We start from the raw sequence: 20,013 nt of genomic DNA on the forward strand, positions 1-20,013 counted from the left end.
CGTAGTCTATTGTATTCTAGAATGCAAGGAATATCAGCGTTGACTTTACTTGCATCAAAGTTGATTAGAAATAGACCTTAAAGTGTACGTAAGCTTGATAGTGCTACGTAGCTCATGCCTTCTTTAAAGACTGTGTTACCAGTATCTATCAATGCTTTTTCTAGGGTAAGACCTTGCGATTTATGAATGGTGACTGCATATGCAAGAGGTAGAGAAAATTGTTCTCTGCGTACATACATGTCTTTGAAGAGAAGGAATCGAGCTGTTGAGCACGGTATCCTTTTTACTTCTGAAAGTTGCCAAAGAGTATATTGACAAACTGAATGTTGTTGTCACGTGGGTATGTTTGAAAGCCAACAACTGTACCCAGTGCCCCATTAACTAGTCCTTGCTCCACATCCAGGTTACGTTTAAGCATTACTCTACAGTTTAAGGATAATTTTAATATTTTTTCCAAACCAGCTGTGTTGGAGATTGAATTTTCTAAGGTATTTAATCATGTTGTGGCGTGTTGACACATTGGTAGTGTAATACCATGTATGTCCAGTTTGTCTGTGGAACAAATTTCAATTATTGGTTGCATTTCTTTTTTTAACAATGTTTAATTGAATTTGGAACAGCTTACAACAGTTGGCATTAAGGCCATACAATTGATATTTTTTTGCGCTAATTGTTCCATAACATCAGTAGCACATGAGTTATCGCCATAAAGTGCATGGATGTGCTGGGTTTTTAATATTGTTTGTGCTTCTTGAGATAGTACACCCACTCTAATACTTTTTAAAATGTTGGCGTAGGTGAGGTCTGTAGATTGGTGCATGTTTTCTGTTAATTCTTTGTATTGGAAATGTTGCCAAAGGTTGACATTTCCTGTGCTGCAAATAGTTTTACGGCAGAGTTTGTGTCCTAAGGTTTTAAAAATAGGTTCACCTTTCACTGGTGTCAATTGAAGAAGATCTCCGAAAACAATAATGTGTTTTCCTCCAAAGAGCTCTTCGTAGTTTGTTTTAAGTACTTCTTGCAATCTGAGATGAATCAAAGCCAACATTAGGTTGGAGACCATGCTCACTTCATCTATTAGTAGCATTTTCTTTTGTTTTAATACTCTGTGTAGTTCCATTGCAGCTTCTGTAGAAAGTTTGTAATAATCTAATTTGTTTTGGTGTTCTACTGAAAGGAGTAGTAATCGGTGTAAAGTGACACCACCTATGTTGTAGGCAGCTAAACCTGTAGGGGCAGTTACAACAGCTGACAGTGTGTTGTTTGTCAATTGTTGAAGGAACTTGCTGATGATTTTGATTAAGAATGTTTTGCCTGAACCAGCTTCACCACTGACGTATAGTAGTATAGGTTTATAATTTTGGCAGGTACATTCTTTATTTTCATGTTGTACACCATGTGCAATTTCTTTTGTTACTTCTTCAAAAATGGTGTGCTGCTCTTTGTTTAGTTTTGATTGTAGTGCAGTTAAGTCTTCTGTATCTTCTTCATAGTGACACATGGTGTTTTCTACTTTTGTCATAGCTAATTCTGCATCATTTGCTATTAGTGGCTGTCCCAGTGGTTCTTGGCTTCCTGTTAGAGAAGGTTGACTATTGTCGGGAGAGTCCTTATCTAGTTGGGCTTGGAGTTCTTCTTCATGTTGCTGTTCATTTTGCAACATTGTTTTGTACTGCATAAAGTTTGCATCAGTAATAGTATTCTCATTTTCTTTGAAAGGGTCTTCGTAGCAGTCATAGTTATCTAGTAACTCTTCTTCTTTTCTCCATGGTTTAAAAAGTTGTAGGAGGGACATGTAATATAGTTCTTTCTGTTGAGGAGTTTTTAATGACAATTTGATATGATTAATTAAACTTGGTTTGGTAAGTTTTACTAAGCTGCCTTCACAATCTGTCACTGTATATATACACCTTTGATTTCATCGGGTTTTATATTATTTTTGTATGCAAAGTTTTGGGCTATGTGGTATAGACACATGTTTTCCAAAGTGGTACTCCTTTTTGGGTAGTATGTGTCTAGTAAATTGTTTTTCAAAATGTCTTGGCTGTTTGGATCATTTTTGGCTATTGTTTCTATGTCGTCATATTATTTGAGAACTCTTTTTCTAGATTTAGCAGGACCAAGACTTAGCCATACTATATTTTCAGATTTTCCATACAAAGGAGTACCGGTTAAACGATCTGCAGCATCGTAGGCACCACATTCTCTATGAGAGAGCATTTTTATGCCTAAACTGTACAATTTCTGAGATAGTGTTTTGTCTGACGATAGGTCATTCCAGCGGACTTAAAGCTCTGTTATTTCTGCTTTTGTTAAGTATGCTGTAACATATCGTGCAACTGCAGTTGAATTGTCTGCAATGTACTGCACATCTATGTTTGCATTGCATAAGTGGGCAATGATTGCATTGTAATACTTGATATATTTTGATTCTTCTGTTCTTTTTATGTGATACATGTTCTTAGGTGATTTACCTTTAAAACTATGTCTAACTGAAGACATGAAGTTGTTTACTTCACCTGTTTCTGTAACTGGTCTAGGGAAACCAAACCGGCATTTGGTGTAGTATTTCCCTTTCTTTTTGTATTTGCAACGACAATATTGGCCACATTTGTGTCTTTGAAATTGTACAATTTCTGCATGAAGGTCACTATTTGTCGTTTGTGATGGGATTTCACAAGCAACATATTTTTGGATGAACTGTAAAACAGTGGCATCACTGTCCTGACCGAATTTAGGAGCATCTTTAATCCATAAAAGCATGTGGATATGTGGTGCTCCTCTGGCTTGGTATTCTTTTCTCCAAAAGAAGTGTTCCACTTCTCCGAGGGGAGGAACAGTTTTATTACAAATAAAGTGTAGCATAGCAATGAAGCGATGATGGAAATATCTTGAAACATTAACAGGATTTAGAGAGCAAAGTTCTCCAGGTGTTAGTTTTGTTTCATATGTGTAGGAAATCATGTAAATCTTCCCATGCATATTCTGCACAACTTAATGTAACAAACCAAGTGGGTGGTCCAGGGTTTCTGATCATACAACGTACATCTCCGTGACGTCGGAACCAGGATTCTTTTGTACCACACATGTTTGCAAATAGATTTGTAATACTTGATTGTAAAACCTTATCTTTTTCTTGAACTTTTTGTATTAATTGCGTTGCTGACATATTTTGAAACTGTGTTCCTGATTTCAATATGTGTGCAACTCCATAACATAGAGTTGCTAGTTCACTTTCAAAGAGTAGGTGGAATATGTATTCCACATTTTGTCTAAATCTGGGATCTTCCTCCTTTGCCAGTAGGAAATAGTAGAGGAAAAGCATGTGCTTCTATACTTTTTTCCCATATGCTCATTGGTGATCCTTTGGTTTGTCGCATTTGGTACGTTTCTAGTGCATCATCTATGCTGTCTTTAGAGTGCAATGGATGAATTGTATATTGGTCTAAAATATTGGATGCTGCAGCTGGATCCAGAACTTCAAAATGACCCGTTTCTCGTGACTCTTGAATTATTTCAGTTGTTCCCCTTAAGTTTTCTTCAATATTTATTTCTGTAAGGCAACAAGTTGTTGCCACATTATTTTGTCTTTTGTTGGTACACCATTTACTAAGATAATTAAAGATTGTTCTATTGGACGTTGCACTCCTAGAGTGTGTACATTTTCTGTCAGATTTAATGGTAAATAAACTACTTTGCCACGAATACCTTTCACCAATTCAGAGGGAGGTCATTTTGCTGCTTTTGGTTGAAGACGTATTATTGCTTGAAATGGGTGTACTGTTTGAATTATGATGCTTTCATATAAATTGAGTTGTTGCAGGGGTTTTGGTAGTGAAAATAATTCCAAATTATTTGTGATAGCACGTGACAGAGTTTGATTGTTGTCAAGTTTTGTAGTGCGGTAACTGCAAGTATTTAAGGGTCAGTTATTTCATATTTGTTTTCTGCTATAAGGTAGAGAGCTAATTCAAACCATTTAGAATCTTAATTGTCGTCTATTTTGTATGTTATGTCTATAGTTTTTGTATAAGTTTTATAAAAAGTTCTGCGGCAACACACACACATGGTTTGGTATTTCAGCGGATGTACTTTTACATTTTAGTATTTCTTTTTTGTATGTGTGTAGTGGAAGGTTGCCATGTGTACAATTGTTGCTAGTTTGTTGTAAAGGTATTGCATTTTGTAAGTGGCTTTCACTTCCAAAATATTTTTTCTGGATATGGTCAATTTCTCCAAGTAGTTCTTTGGCTGTACCATGTAGAAGATTGTTATTTAAATTGGCTAGTGCTAATGCAGGACTTTTAGCATAGTACAGTTTATAGACTAGATTTCTTATAGTTGGATGATGTGTTGATATCATTTTGATATGATGGAAGGTGCTTTTGCAAATTGGTCCTGAAATGCAGGCTAATGAATGTCCTTGTAGCCCTGTGTATTTACGCACTGGACAGGTATCCATATTTTGCAGCAGTTTTATTTTGATTTTGTCTTTGCCTTTCACATATTGATTGAGAAATTGACGTAAAGATTTGAAAGATCTTTGGGATTGTTAAACATTGACGTGCATGACCATTTGTATACCGGATGTTTTTGTCCAGTCGAATGGAGAGGTCATTCTGAGTTTTCAGGGGATATTTTTGTAAGCAGTATTTCATGTTCCATTATGGTATTATTAATTTTTTCATAACCTCGTCTACTGCTATGTATAGCAATCGTATTTGTTTGCTTTTTTTTGTATGCTTATTCATTAAAATATGGTTCTGTGTTTGTGGTGTGACTCCGTTCACCTCCACAGATATTTAAGAAGATATTTTGTTGACATTCCGTTTATTGAGAAGTCTTTTTTTGTAATTTACTAATTAGTTTTGTTAGTGGTTTCTGTACTTGAAGCATGTTTTGTTTTGCTAAATGACTGTATTAGCTGTTTTCTTTGAACTTTTTGTACAAATTCTGCTAGAGATGGATGCTTATTTTGGATACTTCTTGTTTCATTTGCTCTACTTCTACGTTGTTTTCTACGGACTTGCTTTTTGGTAGGCATTCTTTGGGGTCTGTTGAAAACAATAAAGAAGGTATGGGTTGGGTGTTCTGTGATGCATGTGTGCTGTGTGTATGAGTGTTTGAGTATGATTGTAGAGATGTATTAGATAGTGTGTGAAGGGTATTCTTCTATTTGTGTGTTACTATACTGGGGTTCAGATGGCAGTAGAAAGTAAGGTAGTGGTGAGGAGAAGCACAAATACTAAAATACTAAATCTAATGGTATAGAATTGAAACAGTTCTTTGTTCTGCAACAATAACATTCTAGAGGCTGAGTTATGTCATTTGTGTGCCGAAAAACAGGGATTTTTGCAGCATTCTGCTGCAATTCGCTGCTTAAAAAATGGGGATTTGTGGGCAGAATGGTGCACTAATCTTGTTTTTGGTGAACAAATACTATGAATCAACTGCACAGTGTGTTTGAGTAACAGTAAGAATATGATGGTAGTATTGTACTTACTTTTTTGTGTGGAAAAATTAGGTTTCTTCTGAGTTGTTGTTTGTACTTCGGATTATGCTGCTTTTCAGGAGAGTTTTCTTCACTGTAATTGTAAAGGAAAGAAGTTAGTAATTTTGTGTGTATATAGTATGTAGTTTCCTTTGACTATGTGCAGCCTTCATATTTTATTTACATTTTGTCAGTTCAACATGCTATGCAAATAAGTAGAATAGAAAGTGTATGAAACATGCTTGGTTTCTTAAAGCTGTGTTATTGGATGTTAGGAGACAGAAGAAATAATGATATACTTATTTTGCAATTTTTATAAGGTAAATGGCAGATACTCTATAGAAAAGCATGGAAAGTATGCATTTGTGAAGGTGTGGGTAATACATCAAAAGGATGTGATGTACAGGCAGTGGTGTTATTGCAGTTGGGAGTTTTTCAATGTTAGTGTTTATCTGTGTGAGTGTTTGAAGGTGCTTGACCTTATCCTGGCTGTGTGTAGTTTTTTAGATAGCTGTGTGTGTAAAAATGTGTTTAGATAGCAGACAGGTTTCGAAGTGACAGTTGATTATAGCAGATGGGAAAAATGACAGTAAATTAATTTTATAGGTTAAACAGATTAAGTCACAGTTACTCTGTTTATATGCATTCATAAGAGTTGTACTTGTACTGTGCAGAAAATACGCATACCTGTAGTTTGTATTCATGCATGTGGATATACATGCAGCTGCAAGTAGAAATCTTGGAGACTTGTACAGTAGTTTTTTAGTAGGTGCTTTCCAATTATATGAGACTTGTACTCAGAGTAATCTATAGTACATTTGAAGTGCTGAACTCTGATGATGCAGTTAGATGTAGAGATCTTGAATGTGATTGGTGGATGGTTGTGTGACTGTTTAGCTGTATCCAATGAGGGAATGGCACAGACAGTGAAGTGGAAATGGTAGAAGGGCTGTCTAGGTTACGATATGTCTGCGGACATAACGTAAGTCCGCGGACACCGCAAATTACATAAAGGGATTTTGGGGTGGAGAGGCATGCAAATGAGAATGAGCAGAGGAATTGATTGGTTAGTAAAGTTTGGTAGGTGTGTTGTGTAAGAAGACAATTTGTCAGAAGGTCTTTTTCCTGAGAGAAGAACAGTTTGCTATGGCTGTGTGTTTCAGAAAACAGATTGTCTGGATTTTGGGAGAATCATGGATACATTGTTTGGAGGTGCATGCACAACGCTGTGGAGTAGCTGCAGATCTTGGACACCCTCATATGGAAGTGCACTGGCATGGAGTACGTGGAATGAAGTGGCTAGACTTACTACCTCTCTGTGCTAGTTTACAGACAGAGCATCATCCAGACATAATTATAATTCATTGTGGAGGGGACAGTTTGGGACATGTGTCAGGAATTTCTTTGCAATTTGCGATGAAAGAAGGACTTGGGAAGGTCATGGATATGTTTCCAAATTACCAAGAAATTTTTTCTTGTATTGCGCAAAGACACATGTGGCTGCGTTCTTCTTCATGTGGTCCACAAATGGAGAAAGCGAGGTGTAATGTCAATAAGGCTGTTTGTGCCTTTCTAAGAGATGTTGGCATGTCCTCTTTTCACAATTAAAATATTATGTTTCGTAGCACAAACATATTTGGTAGAGATGGAGTCCATTTTACTTATGCTGGTAATCAGATTTTTCTGAGAAATGTACAAGATGCATTGCGTCCTTTTGTGAAATTACAGCCAGCTTTTTTGCAGTAGTGTTGATTTTTTTAAAGTTTTTCAAATACAAAAAAATACCACAAAAGGCTCTTTTCAGAGCCACAACTTCCTCCCAGATAAAAGTGCAATAATTTTGATAGGGAAACACCCCAAAATATTTGATGCTCGCAAACTGTCCGCGGACTTCTAAAAAAAAAAAATCAGCAGCCTGCTCAATAAATTTCCCACTTCTATTTTTTGACTGTGAAAGGCGGCTCTGAAAAGAGCCTTTTTTTATTTTTGTTGTTTTATTTTTTACACACGACATACTAGGAGAGGAGGGGAAAGGAGGGTAAGGGAGTACACCAACCACAGGGATAAGAAAGGGCGGGTGGAGAGAGGAAGATTTAGGGTGGGCCTTACTTAGGTAGTGAGCAGGTCTTCTCGTGCTCTGAGACCAGAGTCTCAAAAGCACTTCGAAGTCTCTCCCCCCTGCAGAGTACTGTATCGCAGTACATACACAAAACTGTGACCCTCGAAAGGTAAGGGTCATCAGCATTGTGAATGGCCTGTGAGGCAGCTGGAGGGATGCAGTATCCCACAGGAGTGTCTCTTGTGTTGAGAGGAGCGGAAACAGATGATGAAGTAGAGTAACTCAACCTACTACACTCGTTGAAAGGTACAACCTTACGAACAGCCCTACCGTGAAATGACTTTAGGTGACGCTTCATAGTAGTCGTACCAAAGCTGTACGAACCAGGCCTCCCATGACTCAGATCCATTTTGCACTAGTTGCAGGTGACTTTGTTCGCACACACCTTGGATACGTTACCATGAATGGTAAATAACCGCCACACCCAAGAATCACGGCGAGTGCTGGTAGTAGGTACTTCCACTACCTCATCCTCTTCATCCTCCTCTGCATCCTCACGCCTGTTCCCCTCTTCAGGCCCTTGGGGAGGTGGTGGTGGTGGAGGGGGTGGGGGTGGTGCTGAAGCAGATGTAGCACCAGGTGGCAGTAGAGGAGCCATGGATGCCATCAGGATTCAGAAGAAAATCTTCAAAAATTGGCAGCAAAATGCACTGTGTTCTGTAAGGTAGCTAGAAACACAATAAGGATGAGCTTTGGGGTGTGGCCTTTTATAGGGGTGCTGGTGCGCGGTCCGTGGACACCTGCCCTGTCCATGGACAGGACGAACATCCAAAAAGTGCAAATAAAATGTTTAAAATATGTAGAAAGTCAGGGTTATTGTCTGGGAGATGTGCTATGGTGCATTTTTAGTATAAAATACTGTGGTTGGCCCGAAAAGGTACTTTTAAAATGTTCAGGGACCCAGACAGTGTCCGCAAATCAGGACACACGCTCAGCGTGGGGGCGGTCACATGATGGCACCGCGAACATGTCCGCGAACGAAGAGGTGTTCGCAGGACATGAAATGCACGGGAACGGTTGTGCGCATGCGCGCGGGTGTTCTACGGACAGTGTTCGGGTCCTGAAATTAATTAAAAGTGTGACACAAGTGACGAGAACACTAACGGACAGACACAATGGTCGGAGAATTTACGGTGTGGTGCGCATGTACGTAGATGTTCTTTAGGCCGTACGGACAGGTATTGTGTCCTTAGAACACTTACAGTTTGGTTAATTGGGCATCCCGGACACCAACTTGCCTGCGAACAGTACGCACAGGTGTAGTGTCCTTAGGACACCTCCATTTTGATTCATTGCGGACAACCCAGACACCGAGTGTGTTCTAAGAACGGTTCTATGTTACTTGCGAACAGTACGGACAGGTATAGTGTCCTTAGGACATCTCCATTTTGGGTTTTACGGACATCCCGGACACCGATTGTGTTCTTAGAACAGTTTCAACTTGTCTGTGAACAGTACGGACAGGTATAGTGTCCTTAGGACACCTCCATTTTGGGTTTTACGGACATCCCGGACACAGAGTGTGTTCTTAGAACAGTTTCAACTTGCTAGTGAACAGTACGGACAGGTAAAGTGGGCCTCATTACACGTAGTGCGGCAAACCATGGTGATGTTAGCACCATGGTGAATGCTGGTAATTTACCGGTACCGCCTTGGAGGAAAGGGGAATTACCACCCTATTCCAAGGTTGGGAAGGCGGTAATTCTGCCTTCCTGAATTGCCCTTCCCCATTCCCATTTTTGCCCCATAGGGCTCTATGGGAATGGGGAAGGCGCTAATTACGGTACCGCAAATTGTGGTACCGTAATTAGCACCCTGGTCCCTTTGTGGGTTGGTTTTTACCACCTGCTAAAAAGCAGGCGTTAAAGTACCAACCTGCAAAGGGACCTTGTAGTAAGGCGGTAAGGGTTTACCGGTACCGGTGCACTTACCAGTACCGGTAAACTCTTACCGCACTATGTGTAATGAGGCCCAGTGTCCTCAGGACACCTCCATTTTGGTTAATTGCGGATATCCCGGACACCGAGAGTGTTCTTAGAACAGTTTCGACTTGCTTGCGAACATTACGGACAGGTATAGTGTCCTTAGGACGCCCCCATTTTCGTTTGATTACGGACATTCCGGACACCCGCGCTGTCCGCGGACACATCAAATGTTTTTTTTAAAAAAAAAAAGAAATGAATTAGGACACATATAATAATTTAACTTTATTATATATAGATGTAAAATTTATGAAATAGAAAGGGGAAGCAGAAACTGAGACAAACACAGGAGAATTGGGGGTTTCAAGAGGATTCATAGGAGGTGAAGAAGGGATGGAAGTCTCATCAAAACATTTTTGTTCATGGAGAGGGTTTGGGGATAATTGACTGGCATATGGTGAGGGGGGGACAGGTACATGTGGGACAATGGTATCTAGTTTTTTCTTTCAAGTGATCCTCCACAAAGTTTTTCAAATTGTTGAAATTTGCCATGAGCATGTCAATTTTTTCTTCCATGCGCTGGAGAGTCTTATCCAATATTTCTTTTGGTGTACTATTTTCAATGTTTGTATGGTCTGTACAAAAAAAAAGATTTATATGTTAAGTGTGTATAAAGTAATACGTATTAATTGGTTTATATAGAGAAGTGTCTACCATTAGGTTCACTATATTCAGACATTTCCTCACGTAGGAAATTCTCCTCAAGCCACTCCAAAGTACTGGACATTTCTGTGAGAAAAGAGAATTATATCACTTTTTTTGTATCAAATACAGACATTTTACAAATATATAGTAAAAATGAAGTACACTTACTAGCTTCTGGTAAGTTGTGTTCTTACTGGTTTGTAGCTCTGCTTGCTCCTAGTTGTGCAGTTTCTGTGAGGTAATTATGTTGGAAGATTATCTTTCTTCTTTTGGTATATTCCATTTTAGTACATATTGTATTTAAATGAATGGTTGATGTGTTACATACATGGGTTACACTTCTTATTTATTACTACATATAATGTGTATGTGTGCTGGTTTGTGAAATTGTGCACTTTTCATATGGTATGATATAACAATTTAAGATACCCCCTGACTTTTTGGGTAGTGTTGCTATTGTCCACCTCTGTCCGCGGACATCAAATTCAGTAGCAGGGGTTCAGTATGTTCTATGTTACATGCATATAAAGTCAGGGATAGTATTGCTACGGTGTGCTACTAAAAACCTATGAAATTCAGTAAAAAAACTTTATTAAATGGACGTTATGGTTAAGTTGTGCTACTAAAAACCTATGAAATTCAGTAAAAAAACTTTGATAAAGGGACGTTATGGTTAAGTTGCGCTACTAAAAACCTATGAAATTCAGTAAAAAAACTTTGCTAAAGGGACGTTATGGTTCCAAGTAAAACCAAAAAAAACCTGAAATTTGCCAGTTATGCTAAGCTAAGCAACCATAACTCGCGCCACCACCGTGCACTGCTAAGACTAACACCCAGGACATCAAAGATGACATCACAAATGTCATTGATGACATCACTGATGACATCACATATCTGGCTCCCTCTTTTTTCCTTTACTGATATACCTAGGCCAGTGACAGTCAGGAACTAAAAATTCACTATACTATAGTACAAAGTACTATAGTTGTAGACTTATACTTCAACTATGTTCTTACAGTAATTCACTTAGGGTCCACTCAAAGCATATGAAACATATACAAAGGGGAAAACACAGACTTGGAAGACAGCAATGCTTTCTATGTATGAAGATGATTAGTATGGTTCTCAACACTGTGTTATAGTTCTGTTTTATTTATTACTGTACTTTCTCTGGATATGCTCATATTTTTACACATTGCACGTACAGTACTTTCCTTAGGGTCTAGTCACAATATGCGATAGTTATACATAGGGATGTAGTAGCTTTTAAGCAGAGCAATCATTTCTGTGCATGAAGATAATCAGTTAGGTTATGAAGATTGTCAGATAATACTGCTGTTTTTTTTGTTTACTTCACTTTCCCTGTATATGCTCTATTTTTATGTGTTGTTGTCAGTTTGTGTTTTGTGTGCACTAATGCAATAATGTAATAAGTGGGTTTTATTAGCTACTTATTACATGTTTCACAGTATGCAAAACTCTAATAAGAAAGCAGTTATCATTTCACTATTCAACATGGCAAGATTATGGATATTGCACTTTCATCATATATGCTGCACACACTGCCTATGTTTCTGCATGAGTAGCTTGGTATACTGGATAGAACTTCATAATAGAATGCTATTTATATCAATGCATTGCTTAATGCACTAATTAACTCATGATATTTATTCCAATGATCCTTGACACTTTTTGTCAACATTATAATAAGAATCCCTTGTTTTCATGAAAAGTACATGCACATGTGATGTCATCAATGACATTTGTGATGTCATCTTTGATGTCCTGGGTGTCAGTACGAGTTATGGTTGCTTAGCTTACCATAACTGGCGAATTTCAGGGGTTTTTCGGTTTTACTTGGAACCATCACGTCCCTTTAGCAAAGTTTTTTTACTGAATTTCATAGGTTTTTAGTAGCGCAACTTAACCATAACGTCCCTTTAACAAAGTTTTTTACTGAATATATATATATATATATATATATATATATAAAAACATGAATATATAATGATGTTTTTGAACACGCTGGTCCAGATTTTCAGTTTATTCATTGCAGTGCATGGGTTATACATCAAGATTCCATGTTTGACTTTCCTTGATTTGTGGTTTGCAATTGTTTTTTTTTTCTCGTTATGATGGCACTCATACAACACAATTTATGTTGCTATGCTTTACAGAGCACAGTTTCATTGACAGGATGTTTTCAACCAGAAACTGTACTGTATTGTCTATTGCTGGACTAAATACAGTGTTGCATATTCATTTCTTTGACTGTACTTTGATAAGGGTTTGATCTGGGCATATGGTTGCATGGTAAGAGGTGTGTGGCTTTGTTCCGATAAATAGGTTTTTTTTATAGTGAACAGAACATTTCATGTCTGGGGACACTTTGTTTACACTGCATATCTAGAGTTTCAAATCAAATGTTCATAGTTCACGATACAACACATGCTCCTGGGACTTCCAAGTTGTGTCTCTTTTAAGCACCTCCAAACCTGCAACTATGACTTACCACTGAATGACCATGAGTGTAGTTTCTTATTTTGAGTGCTTTTCATAACAGTTTTTTTAAAGCATCACATGTTTGCTCGTGCATAATGGGATTTTTCATTCTGTTATCCTGGATGGATTTCTGGAGTGACCGTGTCTATACTGCCTTTTCTCATTTTGTTATCTTGAATGTTGTGGAATTAATTGAATTTTAACTGAAAAATGTAAGGCTTTCCAGGCAAAATGTTTATTTCCGAGTGGTGCTGTAGCCCATGAAAAAATGTTCTTTTGATGATTCTGCCAGTCCAAGTAAACTTTTGGGCATAACAGGTGTGCTCATTGAAGTCACTGCCATCGAAGAGGAGTTGGTCTCCAAAGAGCACTTTCAAATTAACTTCCTATGAAGAATACATTCCCAAGAATATACGTCAGAAGAGTTTCATTCAGTCAATACCAACTGAGAAAATTATATTTTTAAGAATCAGAGTATTACTATAGACCACGGCCAAATGTAGACCTTATTAAGCATCGTTGCTTCCTTGTAAAAAAGCATCAACAATAGGAGGCATTTTACTCCAGTATATGTATTACTATTTCTGTGTCTTCTTCACTCTTATCAGTGCTTCTCCTCATTTTAGACAATGCTGCGGGCTGCAAATAAGAATGGGATTTCAAAAAGTGATGCATGTAACATAAATGTTACTATTAAACCAGACTCATGCTTCTGAAGGATGGCAATACTTCAAAACATTGATGGTGTGAAACGAATATTTTACACTGTAAAACTGTCTTGGAAATAGGGGTTGTCTTTTCATGCCCATGGAACTAATACACAATTATACAGTTTAAACAAGAGTGACATTATTCTATGTCAACTCCATAGAAGTGGTCTTATGTCTTTCCAATTATAATGTTCCATTTACAAAACAGCTTTAAAAGTCAATTCAAGAAAGTAAAGAAAATAAAACATGTTTCTAAGAGAGAAGATAACTGAGCATGGATCACTAGTGACATTTCGATCCTATAAAACTATAAAGAAAATATCCCTAGCATTATTTAAGTGTATTAAAAAACTAATACTGTCTGTTATGCATGAATTATCAATTGTAGCACGAGCTACAGTTCTCACTAGACACTAGACATAATTAATTATGGATCATCTCACCTCTGTTGTCCATGTAGAAACTGCACCAGGAAGAGTTTTCAATGAATGCTTATCATCAGTTTTGAAGTACATATATTGGGTAAGAAAAACGTACAGGAGAGATTTTGAATTTGCAGCAAGCAGGGTCGGACTGGGACAAGAAATAGGCCCGGTCACCCAAAAAAAAGTGGCCCACCCCTCGCCTCAAAAAAGTGGCCCACCCATCGCCTCACGACCCTTGACCTCTGATGACATCACTGGAAGTGATGTCCTGGGAAGCGATGAAACACAACCTTTCACCCCTTTACAAAACAGGAAGTGGCATCAAATAGCACTGTTCCTAAGTACAATAAATTACTGTGAATCCAAGCAGACGTCCAAAGCCAAATGATAATGTATATATATTGCATATATAGCACTATGATTAAACTCTTTTTTATAGAGCAAATATGCATACAATATCACCCATCACACTCATTTATGGATCTAGGAAGGATGAAAGGCTTTTTGAAAAAACAAAATCACATTTTTTTTACAAACCGTCCCAGGCATGGCCAGAAACCGGCCCCCACAACCCAGGGACGATTTCGGCCCGGCCACGGGCCGAAAGGCATAGGGGCCAATCCAACCCTGGCAGCAAGTCTGATAATCGCGCATGTGGGGTTAAAAGCACATATCTCCACTGCAGTATCTGATGCCGTCTAAATGTGGTGCTTCTATCACATCCTTAATCTGTGTGTCTCAGATTGCTCTAGAGTGTTAAAGGCATTCAGTCTCCTAAATCACTTAGCAAAACCTAATAGAGATAAGAGTTAATGGCAGAGGAAATCGCTGAGATAACAAACACGTTGGAAAGAAAAAAAAATAATAATAATAATTCTGGTACCTGAATGGAAATAAATTAGAACCAGTTAAAGACATGAACTATTTGGGCGTTCAATTAAGTATATTAAAGAGTGAAAAAGCCTGGACAGACGACCTAAGAATGAAAGTAAAAAAGACTAACTGTGCAAGGGAAAGCCATAGTTCGGAGATATGGAAGAACAAACATTTTTTTCACTTCAGCCAATAGTTGTCTTCAACAAACAAAAAGTGCCTGCTACACTCATATTTGGAGGTGAGTGCTGCCTAGGAATAAAACCGTATTTCTGGAACACACTAGAAGGCTATTTCTGGAAAACAACCCTGCATTTACCCAAATCTATTCCAATGGCGATATTACGACAAGAACTGGGGTTGATCTCCCATAACGCACAAATTACATGGAACAGACTAATGCTGTACAGCAAGGCAACGCTTAGCGATTGCTCTCCACAATACGAGGTGATGGGTATACATAAACCGGGAAATAGAGTGTTTTAGAAGAATGGAAAAGTGACTGCGAGTCAATCATAACCAACCTTGGCACTAGTTCAGAGTCTCTTGCAAGAAATCCAATGCAGGGAAAGAAGATCCTCTGGGCGGAGGATCGGGGCATATCAGAAGAAGTGAGAACGAATTCACAGACTCATACCATTTTGAAATCAAACTGGGGAGTAATTAATCTAACCCCTGGTTGCTTAAGTAGATTCCCACATCACAAGCAAAGAGACTTGTTATTAAGATTCAGATTATATGTGCTACATAATAAAACCACCTTACAAAGGTATGGAAGATATCAAGACAAAGCAAACTGTCGCCTTTGTAACTGCGACAGTGAAACTTTAAAACATCTAATCTTATTTTGCCCTTATTTGTCGGATCTTTGATTTATTTATTTGCATGATCTGATTGTAGAGTCATGTGGGTTAGATGCCAAGAAATGGTGGGAACTTATTTATGAATGTCGAAATCAAAGAGTACAGTTTTGCAACAGTAACATTTTTTAAAGTGGCTCTAGGGAATCTAGGAGCAAAAAGCGAATTGATTGATTAAAGGCTGATTCAGCTGGACAATGAAACTGACAAAGGAAATGTTGTGTAAAGAGAGGAGGAATGAATTGTGTTATCAAAATTGGAAAGTAAAGTAGTGAAAAGTTTTTAATAAACTAAATACACTAATAAAAACAATTTAGAGAAAGAATATAGTGGGTAAAACAAAATCCCTCATCTGTCTATTTGTACTTTGCACTTGATATTTTTTCATTGATTTCATACCTAAACACCACTTTTGAGGCCACATTGCGGTTTCTTTAAAGAAATCCTTTGCAAGTCTGGGGACATGTTATCAGGAAACCTATTCCTACCATTTTGTATGGAATAAGCCCAGTTTAAAGGTATCTACAAACTAGTGTCCTTGACTTTATGGTGGCATGAGAAATGGTAGAAAGTGCAGTTGGCCAACTGAAAAACATAGAAGAAAAGACTTTGCAACAAAAACATAGTTGGTATCTGAAAGTAATGTACTAAATTCTGTGGAATTTGAAACTGCTCTCACAGTGGAAAGAGTTGCATGAAAAAACACATATCGCTGGAGAGTTCTTGAGTCATAAATGAACTACCGAAGAGGCCCATAATTGTTCAGTTGTTGTACTGAAAACAATTCTTGACTGAGGGATTTTCTGAGAGTAACCAGCCAGTCCTTGATTCCCAATACTATGATCCTAGACTTTTCTTGAAATCATCAAAAAATATCCCAACGTGCTAGGGACAAGCAGTCCATAAAGATTTAATCGGTTGGGAAAAATAGGCACCACCTATCTGAAAGGTTAACTAGTTCATTTAGCCAACTTTTTTGCCCAAATCTTACAGTAGATGAGCCCCTGAAGCATGATGTAATTACTGTTGATGATGATGATGGTGACTAGGGTTCCCATAGCCAGAGAAGTGTTCATCAGGAAGAAAAGTGTAATTAATATTTGCTGTCAAAGATTGCTGCTGACAATAACTTTACTCAGCAGAGTATGGAAATATTTCTTTTGCATATGAGTTATCATTCCGTTCCTCACTTTCCCAAGACTTATCATTGGCCTCAAGCCCTAAAATCACTCCATTGGCATATGGTTGCTGCAAAGATCACATTCAAATCCCTCTGCATCATCCATAAGGATGTCTGGTGCCAAGGACCACTCTATCTACTAGTTGCTCTCACCAAATACTCTCTCTCCAGAGCTTTTCGCTCCTCCGGCTCCAACTCTCTGTGTATCAAGCGTTTCTCTAAGCAGCAAGCTGGTGGACAATCTTTCTCCTTGGCTGGCTCCCACGTATGGAACAGCATCCCTCTTCCTCTCCGTCTTGAGCCAGATCTCTTCAAATTCCAGAAGCTCCGCAAGAATTTCCTCTTCACCTCCTCCTTCCCCCTCTCTCTCTGGTGCTAAAACCCCACCGTCACTAAGACCAGTAGCCTGGGCCCTTATGTGTCCTTCCGGGTTCCAGCCTTCTGCCCAAATGCCCTCAGCCTGCTGCCCTCTCCTAGCACTTTCCCTTGGGCACCCACTGGCCTGTGCTGTCTTATAGACCTGCATTTATTGTATTGGCAGGTGATCACTCCTTACCTAGTGATCTCGGCCAGGCTCTCAACAGTTGCTTGCAACTGACACCCTAACGCTTCCCTCTGTGGAACTCCTAGCACTCACCCCCCCCTTCCCTTGTCCCCTCTCTCTCTCTGCATTTACATGCTCCGAATGCTCACAAGGCCTAGTAGGACCGCCTCTTTCCTGTTCATCAGTTTTATTCTATTTACCATCTGTTCCCTTGTTCCATCCCCAGTTAACCTGTGGGTGCTTTGGAAAACAATTTCTTGATGTATAAGCGCCTTACAAATACACAATGAATACATAAATAAATAAATAAATAAAATGGTATGCAGTGATTATATTGAAAAAAAGGAATGAACTAATACTGAAAAAATAACTAAAAATAAATATATGGGGTTGGTTGTGAAGTGTTATAAAGTGTGGGGTGTGGTTCAGTATGGTGTTAAAAGTGTGGGGAAACGGGGGTTTGGCCCAATTTTTAAAAAAAACAATTCAAATTTCTTTTTTCAGTATTATTTCATTCACTATTTTTTGATTTGTTATAATCACATGTAACCTATCTGCTGACCCTGAGAGCCCCAATATGACCAGACTCGCTTGATGTACTAATTGCTATTTTTTCATATTCATTAATTTTTATAAAGTTCAACCATGTTCTATAAAACACCCTGGCACTGAGAAGAGTACAGATTGAACGTTTTTGTTACTTTGGACTAGCAGGCCTTGAAGGAAAGAACACATTACTAATGATCATGCAGGTATAGACAGATCCTATGGAACATGCACAGTTTGCTAGAAACCTAAACTAATTACTTCCACTCGTGGTACCGTTGCTGGCATGCATAACAATACACCGCCTGACCTTACTCAGAGTGCTGAAATGAATTCAACCTCCCAACATGCTTTGTTTATTTTGAGCAATGCTACTACCATTTGCACCTCTGTTATTTAGAGCTGTGTCTCACCGGCAGGCAGCTGCTGTTAAACATATATTATGAGAGGAACACTGCCCCATTTTCCCACACGATCATGCTGTGACATTATATAAAAGGAAACCCCAGAAGGAGCTCAGGTGAACAGTTTCTTTGTTGTTTGTTTTAATTTACAAAGCAAATGAATGCTATCGTTCCATAAAAAGGGGCAACCGCCATCTATGCCCAAGTTATGCCGAGATAACATTGTCATCATTTACAATACTATATCATTTGTAACCATTTATTTTGGAATATTTATATGTACGATCTCTTTATACTATAACATGAGTGTGTAAAACAGTTTAACCTTCTAGCTTGGAATGCAAACAGTTCACAATTAAATTATTGTATCCATTAATTTTGCAAACTAATAATCAAATTAGTCAGATATAGAAAAAAAGATTTTATGAAGCTACCAAAACCGTTGCAGGTCTACAGCCATTTCATCCAGTGATTGATCTCAACTTTCTTCAGGACCAGCAACACAGACATGTTCACTGACTCAAAGGTTCTGTCATTTGGACAGTCTGCTTGCTCAGATTGGAGAAATCACTGTAAAGCAAACGCAGTCCATCCGCACATGTAACTGCGATGGTTACCCCTGCAATGGAGTTCATTTGAAAATGGGACGTCTTACTTGCTTATTTTTTTAGCAACTCGCCAGTTCATTTGCTGAGTTTTCTGAAAACAGGCCAGGAAAACTGTTTGGAGATCACGTTGGGCCCCCAACGTTAAGGATCTATGTGATTATTGCGACGGCCGAAAATGCAGACTTTTTTTTAACCCCTTTACACCACATATATATGCAGGGGAGACCCCCGCAGACCTGCCCCATATTAATATTCTATTCTATACCCCCCACATATATATGTGCTGTAAGGGGGTAAAAAGAAAATGGCTTTTTCGGCCGGTGTAATTGTGAGGGCGATATTTTAGTACGATTCCCAACGTTAATTGCATGGAGAAAACCACCTTGGTGCAAAAGGTTCTCTCTGTCCAATTGTTCCCATTCCAACGTGGTAGAAAAGTGACAAGTAAAACATAGGCGAAATCACATGTTCTCTTCACTTTTCCATCACGTTACTGGACAAATGTATATGCCACATGCAAATGATACTTTGCAGCAAGCATTTACAATTGATTCCTATGAATCTGCGTGCTTTTAGCAGGTGGTAATTTCAGTCGGATTTCATAGGAATCCATCGCATTTACACCAGCATGCACATCCATGGTGGCTCAATACACCCACATTTGTATGGTGGAACAGGAAATGAAGGCAGACACATTATGTTCGCCCCACCCTCCAACTCTGCCAAACAAATACTTGAAATATGAGTCAGATTGTAAAAAAGGGTGAAAATCACATTTACTGCAATTTTTTCTGATCACCTTCACCTGGACCAAATCCCCCAAAGTCTGTACTTTAATTGAAGGACTTGTATTACATGTAGATATATTAATCCACTCATTTAAAGAATACAAGTACTAATAATGATTCCAACTGTACCAGCATTGCCCATGACAACCATTGCTACTGATATAGGGGTGTGAATCACGGAAGTCCCTTTGGTACTTAAACATAAAATAACAATGCATCTTACATTTACTCGTAGTAGTGAAGATAACTAAATTAATGTGCAAGGCTATTTAATACACATGCATAATGCTCATATCATATATTAAGCCCAGGAGAAAAAACATCAAGAGGGCTGGA

This window comes from Ambystoma mexicanum, chromosome 6p (assembly GCF_040938575.1).
Source record: "Ambystoma mexicanum isolate Mex_15411 chromosome 6p, UKY_AmexF1_1, whole genome shotgun sequence".
Classification (NCBI taxonomy): domain Eukaryota; kingdom Metazoa; phylum Chordata; class Amphibia; order Caudata; family Ambystomatidae; genus Ambystoma; species Ambystoma mexicanum.